The sequence below is a fragment of the Camellia sinensis genome, chromosome 10 (genome assembly GCF_055761805.1).
Source record: "Camellia sinensis isolate YWXY chromosome 10, ASM5576180v1, whole genome shotgun sequence".
Lineage (NCBI taxonomy): Eukaryota > Viridiplantae > Streptophyta > Magnoliopsida > Ericales > Theaceae > Camellia > Camellia sinensis.
The window spans coordinates 96459557-96470314 of record NC_138970.1 but is presented as its reverse complement, the minus strand read 5'-3'; the positions used below and the strand labels follow the sequence as shown (position 1 = coordinate 96470314).

Genomic DNA, 10758 nt, shown 5'->3' with positions numbered 1-10758 from the left:
AGTTCCTTCCAAGGCCTAACATAGAGGAACCCGAGCAGACATAAGTACTCTGCACCGAGCTTGGCCCTTGTTGGATGGACCCTATTATCCTCTTCCTAAAAGAGCGGACCCTTCCGGCCTATAAAAAGGAAGCGCATAAAGTCCGGGTGAAGTCAGAGCGGTTTTGGCTCTCTCCATCTGGCGTTTTATACAAGAAGTCTTTCACTGGTCCTTATCTCAAGTGTGTACACCCAAATAGCGTGGAAGCTTTCCTATACAAAATTCACGAAGGCATATGCGGTAGTCACATCGGGGACAGATCTTTGGCCTACTGAGCTATCTCGCAAGGGTATTAGTGGCCGTGCATGCAAGCAGACGCTCAGAAATATGTTTGCAAGTGTGAGAAGTGCCAGATGTTCACCCACCAAATTCACTAGCCGGCTAGAGAGCTTCTTCCCCTCACAAGCCCTTGGCCTTTTGCGATGCGGGGGCTGGACATAGTGGGACCACTCCCAACAGCTCCAGGCAACCGAAAGTTCTTCATCGCGGCTACGGACTACTTCACCAAATGGGTTGAAGCTGAGCCCTTAGCAACTATCATGGAGAAAGACGTCAAACGGTTTGTCTGGCAGATTGTGGTAGCGCAATTTGGCGTCCCCAAGATTCTAATTTCTAACAATGGCACCCAATTTGACGGGCGCTTATTCAGAGGATTTTGTGAAGAATTGAAGATAGAATTCTACAACTCCACCCCAGCATACCCGCAGTCCAACGGCCAAGCCGAAGCATTAAACAAGACCATTCTTGATAGGTTGAAGAAAAGACTTGAGAAAGCCAAAGGAAAATGGGCCGACGAACTCCCAAGTGTCCTTTGGGCATACCGGACGACCCCGAGGTGATCTACCGGGGAAACTCCTTTTGCCTTGGCATATGGCATGGAGGCGGTCATCCCATTGGAAATTGGCATACCCACCCTCCGCAGTGAAAGTTTTAAGCCCAAGCTGAACTTTGAAGCCATCGCCCTGGAATTGGACCTAGTGGAAGAGCGCCGAGACAAGGCTCTAATCCATGTGGCCGCATACCAACAAGAGCTTTCAAGAAAATACAACAAAGCGGTGCACCCCAGACCGTTCAAAGTCGGGGATTGGGTTTTAAGAAAGGTGATGGGCAACACATTGGTGCCAGGGGAAGGCAAGCTAGGGGCAAACTGGGAAGGGCCTTACAAGATAACCGGTTTGGCGGGCAAGAGGGCATACCACTTGGAAGATTTGGAAGGAAAAGGCATACCCCAGCCATAGAATGCGGCCAACCTCAAACTATATATTTTTTAACATTTTACGTTCGTATGTAATTTTTTATGGAAAGACTTGTTCTCCCTATACTTCTGAATGTAACACGCTTTTTGTCAGCATAATAGAAGTGACTTATCTTTGCTTAAGCATTCTGTTGTTTTCGATGCTTACTCTAGGATTTCAACCGAGAAGTTTTACTCCAGTTGAATGAGTTGATAATTTACTCAACTATGAGATTTCAACCGAGAAGTTTTACTCCGGTTGAATGAGTTGATGATTTACTCAACTTTGTGATTTTAATCGAGATGTTTTATTCCGGTTAACTTAGTTGATGATTTGCTCAACTCTGTGATTACAACCGAGATGTTTTACTCCGGTTGAATGAGTTGATGATTTACTCAACTCTGTGATTACAACCGAGATGTTTTACTCTGGTTGAATAAGTTGATGATTTACTCAACTCTGTGATTACAATCCAGAATGTTTTAATCCGGTTGAATGAGTTATTGATTTACTCAACTATGAGATTTCAACTGAGAAGTTTTACTCCGGTTAAATGAGTTGATGATTTACTCAACTCTGTAATTTCAACTGAGATGTTTTATTCCGGTTAACTGAATTGATGATTTGCTCAACTCTGTGATTACAACCAAGATTTTTACTCCGGTTGAATGAGTTGATGATTTACTCAACTCTGTGATTACAACCGAAATGTTTTACTCCGGTTGAATGAGTTGATGATTTACTCAACTCTGAGATTTTAACCGAGAAGTTTTACCCCGGTTGAATGAATTGATGATTTGCTCAACTCTATGGTCACAACCGAGATGTTTTATTCTGGTTGAATGAGTTGATGATTTACTCAACTCTGAGATTTCAACCGAGAAGTTTTACTTCGGTTGAATGAGTTGATGGTTTGCTCAAGGGTTGGTCAAAAGGTTTAACCGAGTTGCTTTACCCCAGCTAAAGTAGTTGACATTTTGCTTAATTGTTCCTGCCAAGATGATGAAACTAAAGCAGTGCAATAGTTAACGAAATCAAAACTTTTCATTGATGAAAAGTCAAATTACATAAGGGGGGACAGGCAGCCCGGTTACATTCTTTAAACAAAACAAAAGAAAACTATACTAAGGGGGACAGGTCGGCGAAGTCATCCCCGATTGCAGTTGCCTCCAGGTCGACCGTGGTTGTGGTTTCTTTGACGCCGGTCTCAACTTGGCCGGCTTGCTTTGGGAAGTTATTTCCCTCGACAGTTTCCTCGGCCTCCATGCCTTCTTCTTCCTCGGCCTCAGCCTGCAATGCGCTGAAGACGTCATTGGCATATGGCATCATGTATGTCAGTAGAAAGGCAATGGGGAGAGAGGCAAACACGTCGGTCCCAGATCCTTGGCCGAGCTGTTCACAAGCAACTTTCCACCCGGACTTGAAGAAAATGTCCTTGGTGTCCTCCACTTGCTTGGTGTAGTTTTCCTCGGCCTCATTGAAACCTTCGTTGTTTGCCTTGTCCAGTTCGTCTTTCCTCGATTTCTTCAACGCTTCCAACTCTGCCCGGAGAGCGTCTCTTTCTTTCTCTGCGGCTCCCAATTGGCCAAGTAATTTGGAGTTGTCGGTGTTTGCGATCTCCAAAAAGACCTTTGACCGTCCCAGCTCAGTCTGCAAATGCTCGACCTGGGTGGCAGAGTCGGTCGCCTTCTGCCGGAGTCTGTGAATCCACTCCATTACAAGGTGTTGTTTTTGGATGGCCTGCAAGAAGAGAGTCTGATTAGAGAGGGAACCGAGCAAACACTTGGAAAATTTTGAATAAAGCATGTAAAACTCTTACCCGAGTCATAGACTTGACCGAGGACTTCACCAGCGGGGTGTCGGGCACGTGGTCGCTGCCGACCACGTCACTCCGTAGTAGGAGGGCTTTTGTCAGGTCGAAAACTAGGAGGTGTTCCTTGTCGCCTTTGACCGGAGCGGTTGCCAGGATCTCCTTACCCCGGTGCTTCAACTGGGACTTCCAGGGCGGTGTTAGCTCGGTTGTGACCGCGGGTTGCTCGATGTTTAGCTTCGCGACGAGCTCGGCTGAGGGATCGGCGGTTCGAGTCCTTTTCCCAGCTCAACGGGTGTCCTTGCTGGGCTGTGATGGAGGGGTTGATGCCAAGGCAATGACGGCCTCAGATGTTTGCCCGGCTTTTGAAGTGCGATGTGGGATGCTCGATAGCTCGATGGATGTGGCGGTGATGAGAATTTTGATGCGGCTTCGTTTTGCCATCTCCTTTTCTTCGGTCAACCGGATTAGGGGCACGTCCGGTAGTGTTGACTCGGGTGGTGGAGACGGTGCGCGAAGAAAGTCGGTCACTCTACTCCGGTGGGGAACGGAGTATCTGTAGGTCGGTACGTAACCGAGGAGGTCTTGGCAGTCTCGGTTAGGGTATCGAAGCACGGTTCTGATGGCTGCTTCGTTAGGATAATGGTAGTTGGCTTACAAAGCTTCGATTGTTGTAGAGAGGAGAAGAAAAAAAGATATTAAGTACAGAATATAGAAAGAAAGTAATTTGACCGAGCAGTTAGCATGGCTTACATGTTGAACCGAAGTTCTTGCGGATATACTAGCTTGGCACGTCGGCAGTTTCATAATTACCGGACACCCAGAAAAAGTCGTCGTCATGCATGTCTTTGTCCGGGGTGCCGGTCATTATCTTCTCCTTGCCCAATCTGATCTTTAAATAATAGGTAAGGCTATCGCCTGTATGCCCGAGGGTATACTGGCGAAGTATCTCGGCTAATCCTAGATTGGTTCCTAGCCGGTTGTTTAGCTCGGCAATTTTGTTTATTATGCAGTAAGTGTTGGTTGATACTTGAGTTGGTGCTAGCCTAGTGCACCGCAAGAACTCGCACATTAGAGGGTTAACCGGAAAGCAGATGTCACCTTCTATAATGGAAAGCATGGTGAAGCAGCACTGGTTTAATTTGCCCCAAGGGGTCGTGTCCTCGGCACTAAGCTCTAGATAAACGTCGTCCGGGATACTGTATTCTTCCCGGAACGCAGTTAGAGCAACCGGCGTGTCGACCAGGAAGTGGTAGCGCCCCATGTGTACAGCCGGCTGGTTTTAGCACGGTTGTGTTGGTTTGGCACAAACTCTTGTTCGATGGCTGCTCGGTCTTTGAGTGCCTCAATGTTGGTGCGTGACCTTGGACTTTGCAGGAAAAGAAGGGTAAGTGTAAGTGGGAGCGCGGTCGCGCAAAACGAGCTTGACTTTAGCTCGGTCAGATGGAGTGCCAGACCACCTTGGTCACAAAGGTAAATCTAGAAGCTCGGCCGCTCAAAAGGACCAGATGTTAGCCCGGTCGAGCGGTAAAACCCTCTGCCTACCTCGGTTCCTACAGGAGTTTTTGCAAACTCGTAATTTGCTCGGTTTAGGTGTTTTGTGGGATCAAAAGAAAGCCCGGAGCTCGGTCCGCTCCAGTTCTTCGTGTGTTTATCACTGGAGTTGAAGAACAGCAAAGAGAACAGGGGCAGAAGTGGTTTTTGGGGGGTTAAATCCTAAAATCTATGGATTTCGTGCCCCAGAATGTGAAATACCAAATGAAAAGCAATGAGGAGTTTTGAAGAGCTTACCAGTATAGAGGCAAAAGCTGATTCTTCGAGCTTCAATCCAAGGCAAGAACAGTGTTTGAGTAGTGAGGTTGGCACAACAGCTTTGGTTCGTCTAGAGCAGAGGTGAAACAGTAAGAAAGGAATGAAATGGAGATATGGCGTGTTTATAGGCGGAAAGAACCACCAAAATTTCGAATGTGAAGGGACATCTGGGTTGGCTACTCGAGGCCAATAAATGGACGATGCGTGTTTATATTGGCGGCGGCGTCAGTATTGAAGAGACAAGATGGCAAGTCGAGGCGTCAACCAAGTATGCCAAGAAACCGAGCATGGGGATTAGCGCGGTTAATGTCTTGCGAACTAAAAACCGAGGGAGAATTTACCCCGGACGGATCATGTAATCCCAGTCACGCTTGCGCAGACAGAATTAAGGAGCAATTGAGAGGGAGATTTATAATCTGGCTTTGGCCGTGGAAGGAGCCGGACAGAAGATGGCCGAGCATGTTTAGGCCGAGCTAACTCGGGCCTGATCAGAGTGGGATTTGCTCGATCGAGGCTCGCCCTGTTTAGGCCGAGCTAACTGGGGCTTCCTTTGAGATGATCTTGCTCGGTCCAGGCCTAGGTCTGAGGTCCAATTCCCATGTTTGGACCGAGCTTCCCCGGATTTGGACTTGCTCGACCGAGGCTTATCCCCGAGGTCTACTTAGCCGAGATGAGCGTCTGCTACCGGGTTTTGTGGGAGCACGATTAGCTCGGTGGGAAAAGTCTTCTGAATGCCAGTGTAACCTATCTGGAACTCGGTCCTGCTAGAGTGCTACCAAGCTCGGCTGTTATGGAGCTCGGTGAGTGGAGCACTCGGGTACATTACGCAGCACGGTCGTGGAAGGCCGAGGTGATTCCGCCGGACTGCCAAGTTCCTGCTAATGTAGCCTGACGGTTAGGTTAGGTGGTGATTGCTGGATTTGTGTTGACAGATGGGAGAGCACCACCACATGTCAAGAGACTAAAGGGTGCAGAGTTGAGCGCAGAAAGTATATAAGCGTGACTGCGCCCCCATGCTGGATATAGAACATCATTTATTGAGATAGACTTACATTCATTGAGTTTCTCTCTCTCTCTCTCTCTTTCTCTCTGAGTGTGTGCTAACTTGACCGTCGAAGGGGTTTTTGGCAACACACCGTCGGGTAGCTCACCGCCGTTGTACTTTCAGGTTGATCGGATAGACACGGAGCTTGGACGAAAGAAGTACGGACAGCAACGAATATTTGCTCCCCGTACAGGCACCTTTTGTACATTGCCATGTTTTTGGCATTGCCGACATCTCCTTGCATAATTAATGCAATCGTTCCTTATAGATGGCCAAAATACCCATATCTCTTGATCAACCACCTCATCTTTTCACCAGCTTGGTAAGCACTACAGATGTCTTCATGTACCTCAGCCATGACCTGCATCTGTTGTAATTTCCCAATACACAGGAGAATTAAACCATCTTGGGTCCTCCTAAACAAATCATCTCCCAAAATGGCATAATTTATGGCTCAATATTTCATTTTCCTATCTACCTTCACTTCTGGATTGTTCAAGTACTTAATTAGAGATTATCTCCAATCATTCTCTAACACATCTAAAACCAAGATTGATAACCCTTGTCGCTGTCAACACTTAACACAATGCATTGCCCTTTTCCGAATTCTCACAATCCTCTCTTGAAAGTCATCTGGAATCCTTTAACTAGATGTTGCTTGGGCCATTTTATTGGCCGCTTTTGTTTTCAAGCCTAAACTAATTCAATACCCTTAACCAACTTTAGAACATGGTCTAAATATTCCCCAAGTATTGCACTATTGCACTTGTATTGGCCTGTAACTTGCCTTATCACTAATTATGAATCCCCAAACACGCTTAAGTATAGGATCCTAAGGTTTTTTTTGCCAATTCTAAGCCAATAATCAAAGCTTCATACTCTACCTGATTATTTGATTGTACTTAGGACTCATCTAACAGATAAGAATATTGAAAAACCTGCCCTTGGGGTGACACCAACACAACCCTAGCACCAGCACCTTCTTCAGTCTTTGAGCCATCAAACATTAATTTCCATGGCTTCATCTCGACTGAAAATACCTCATTTAAATCTACCATGATAGGGTTACAAGGATGTTTAGCTAACAAGTCTGCCAATACTTGGCCCTTCACAGCTTTCTGAGGAACATACTTAAGACAATATTCAATCAAAGCAAGCATCCATTTCCCTTGTCTTCCTCTTAACACTAGCCTTGATAACATATATTTCACCACATCTGTTTGGGCAATCACATTAACTTCTGAAGGCAACATGTAATGCCTTAATTTGATTACTGCAAAATACAAAGCTAGACATAGCTTCTCAACAAGAACTATACCTAATTTTTACTTCGTTCAACTTTCTACTTGGTAATACACAACTTGCTCACATTTTTTTTTTCATTATCTTGTGCCAATAAATAACCAATTTATTGTTCTCTTGCTGAAATATATAGTTTCAAAGGTTTTTCTTTTACAAGTGGCATCAAAACTCGAGGTTTGGGCAAATAATCCTTTATTGAGTGAAATGCTCTTTGATGTTTATTCTTCCACTTAAACTCTTTATCAAATTTCAATTTTAATAAAGGAGCAAACACCAAAGTTTTTCCTGCTAAGTTGGCAATGAATCTTCTCAAAAAATTTATTTGTCCAAGAAAACTCAGCAATTCTTTTTTGTTAGATGGGGGTTGTGCTACCTTAATGGCTTTGGTTTTGTTTAAATCCATATCTATACCCTTCTGGTGAACCAAAAAGCCTAAAAAATTACCAGCAAAAACTCGAAAAACACACTTCAAGGGATTCATCTTTAACTGATAGGTCCTCATCCTTTGGAAAACCAGTCAAAGATGATCCAAATGTTCATCAAACTCATCTAACTTTACAGCCACATCATCAGTATAAACTTCCAAAAACTTTCCAATCAAATCATAAAAAATGAAATTCATAGCCCTTTAATAAGTAGCTCCTGCAGTTTTAAGCCCAAAAGGCATTACTACCCATTCAAAAGCTCCCAAGGCCCCTGGGCATCTAAATGCAATCTTATGAGTATCATTTGGGTTAAGAAATATTTGATTGTAGCCAGCATGCCCCATCCATAAATGACAAAATTTTATGCCTTGCAGCTGAATCAATTAGCAAGTCTACAACTGGCATAGGATATTTATCCTTAGGTGTGGTCATATTTAAATTTCTAAAATTAATACACACCCTTATCTTGTTATTCTTTTTAAGGATTGGAACTATATTAGACAACCACTCTACATATCTAGCTATTCTAATAAAATTAAATTTTAAAAACCTTTCAATTTCATCGTTTAGCATAAGAGTGATTTCATTTATCATTCTTCTAGGAGGCAACTTATGTGGCATATTAGAGCCGTTTGGTGTAGCTGTTAAAACAGATTATAGATTATAGCTTATGACTTTAATCAGAAGCTGTTAATCTGTTTGGTGTAGCTGTTGGATTATAGATTTAAGTTGCTGAGTAGTGTTTGTTAAATAAGCTGTGAAGTAGCTTTTTGCTGTGTAAATGCCTTTTTTTCCCTTGTTAGTTGTAAATTGAATTTTTCTAGACTCTTTGCTATTAATTACATATTAAGAGATCATTCCAACACCAAATTAACATAACCCTATCATTTTTAAATAATAATACAATGAAATAAATATTACACAAAAATAAATTTATTATATTTTAATAATTATTTCCTTGAGAAATTGACATTAAAATCTCATATCTTCTTGAATCCATCTCATAATCATCATTACGAACCGGATGCCCATGTCGGTCTTCCCCTACCACTGCTTCCTCGTCAACAGGGACATACTCAATATGTTTTTCATAAGAGTCAAATGGAATATCCCTTAACTTAGTTCGTCTAATGAAGTTGTGGATCGCCATAGTAGTACAAACAAGTTGTCATTGACAAACAAAATTATAATTGCATGGAATATCTTTCATAAAAGGCCATCTTGCTTTCCAAACACCAAATGATCTTTCTATTACTCTCCTGGGTGATGAATGTGTTTTGTTGAATTTTTCATGTGCAGTTTGAGGAGGCCGGTGGTCAAATTGAGCTAAATGATATCTCTTCCCTTTGTACGGCGCAAGATAACCCTTTGTGTTTGGATAGCCAGAATCAACCAAATAATACTCATCTACAAAGTAAAATATGAACTCATTACAAATATAACTAATATAGAATAAATGAATAAATCTTAATTTTTGTTACATACATACCTCCTTCTGGATATGGAAAATTATTGTTTGGATTCCTAATTGTATCCCAAAAAATTCGCGTGTCATGTGCACTTCCCTCCCAACCAGGTAAGCAAAATGTGAAACACATGTCAAAGTCACACACTGCCAATATGTTTTGTGTAGCATATCCCTTCCTACCTATGAAACGGGATAAGTATTCTGCTTCCACATGAGCTTTGATATGTGTTCCATCAATTGCCCCAATGCAATTCTACATACAAAAAATATCAGAAAATATTTTTTTTAAGAGAGAGAGAGACAGACAGAGAGAGACAGAGAGAGAGTATTTGTAGTTACCTTAAATGAGGGTAATATTTTCGGCTATTCTTTATGTACGGATGAACCCCATTTCTCTGCCAAGGCTTCACCCAATCCACGGACATTTTCACACACGCTTTTAAAACAGAGTGGAAGTATTTTGAAATAGTTTCACCCGATAATTGAAATCTTTCTTGAGCATTTCTATTGTTTGCATGTTGACCAACAATAAATACAAAAATAGCAACTTGTTGTTGAACCCCAACTTTTTTCCCACTTTGTAGTTCATAGTTAGTCTCTAATAAATTGCACAATTGATAAAAAACATCCCTGTCCATTCTAAAATTTTCATATATTCTTGTAGCATTACCATGTTGCAATTCTAACATCCATTGATGTCCTGTGAGAGCAGATGTCCTACATGGTTGTTTATTTAGGTAATTTTCTGCATAAATTGCTCCTGCCACTGCTGCTGCCATTAAGTCATCATTATCATAATTACCATCATTATCATAATCACCATCATCATTGAAATTGTCCATCTTTATACTATATAGAAATTAGGGTAAAAAATCAACACCTATTCCTATTGTATGAGGGTAAATGTTGTGAATACAATATAAAAGTAGGAGTTTCTACCAAACCTAAGTAGTTTCAAAACTTATTTATCGTGCAAGTTGTTATGATTTATTTTAAAAAAATGACTTTAGGTAAGAAAACTCCTAAAATATGCTATATATTTAGTATACGTTTTTTTTTTTTTAATCTAAGAAAACTCCTAAAAGTTGGGATGTAACCCATTAATGAGTTTAATTTTATTTCATTTTTTAATTTTATTTTTGTTTCATTGTAAATAACAATAACATGGTTTATTTTTATTGAATCCCAAGTGAATGATCATATGCTTGCAATTAAAATTAAATAACTTGGGATGCTAATTATAATAATTAGAATAATATAATATGAACTCTTCCATGATTACATGAACTCTTCCAGAATAATTTTATGCATAATATAATATGAATAATTTTATGCATAATATAATATGATTACATGAACTCTTCCAGAATAATTTTATGCATAATATAATATGATAAATAATTTTATGCATAATATAATATGCTAATTATAAATAACTTAGGATGCTATTTATGCATAATATAATATGAACTCTTCCATGCATAAATATAGCCTATCTAGATCATAATAATCATATGCATAAATTAATTTAACACACAAAATAATAGAATATAGACACAAAATAAAATTAAACAAACATCAGCTGAATACCTGCAAAGATTGGAATGCCTCTTGGTTGTTTA

The 10758-nt window shown here is 41.3% G+C and overlaps 1 long non-coding RNA gene across 2 annotated transcripts; it reads right to left on the bottom strand.

Annotated features, from left to right (window-relative positions):
* Positions 1 to 8585: 8585 nt before the first annotated feature.
* LOC114281864 (uncharacterized) lies at positions 8586 to 10758 on the bottom strand. 2 transcript variants are annotated; one of them, XR_003636059.2, is made up of 4 exons: positions 10727 to 10758; positions 9476 to 9905; positions 9158 to 9389; positions 8586 to 9075 (listed from the first exon to the last, which is right to left on the bottom strand). It is a non-coding gene; the product is annotated as an uncharacterized LOC114281864 (long non-coding RNA). The 2 variants fall into 2 exon arrangements; XR_003636055.2 differs by lacking the exon at positions 10727 to 10758 and having other exon boundaries at positions 9476 to 10717.